Below are 348 nucleotides of genomic sequence, written 5' to 3' on the forward strand. Positions count from 1 at the left end.
CATTCTGCAAATACTTGCTTTTTACAGAAATGGCAGTGCAGATGCTGTCTGTGGAGAGCACCAGTTATGTCATGTCCAGGTTACAAGAGAAGGTTTAACGTCACTGCACTGGACCCTGCACAGCTCTGTCGGCGAATGCAGCCTGTTCTCACCGTTACCATCGCAATGGCTTAGACTGGAGCTGCCATATAACTACAGTAAACGCTATCAGAAACAAATTGGACACAATCAGCTAACGTTTGAGGGACGACTGAAGCATGAGGGATGAGCGGTGCCAGCTGAGGTTTGCGTGTACTGGGCAGTGGTTAAAATGCCCTAGAGATCATAGAACCATAGAATCATAGAATC

This window comes from Cariama cristata, unplaced genomic scaffold (assembly GCF_000690535.1).
Source record: "Cariama cristata isolate BGI_N322 unplaced genomic scaffold, ASM69053v1 scaffold40614, whole genome shotgun sequence".
Taxonomy (NCBI): domain Eukaryota; kingdom Metazoa; phylum Chordata; class Aves; order Cariamiformes; family Cariamidae; genus Cariama; species Cariama cristata.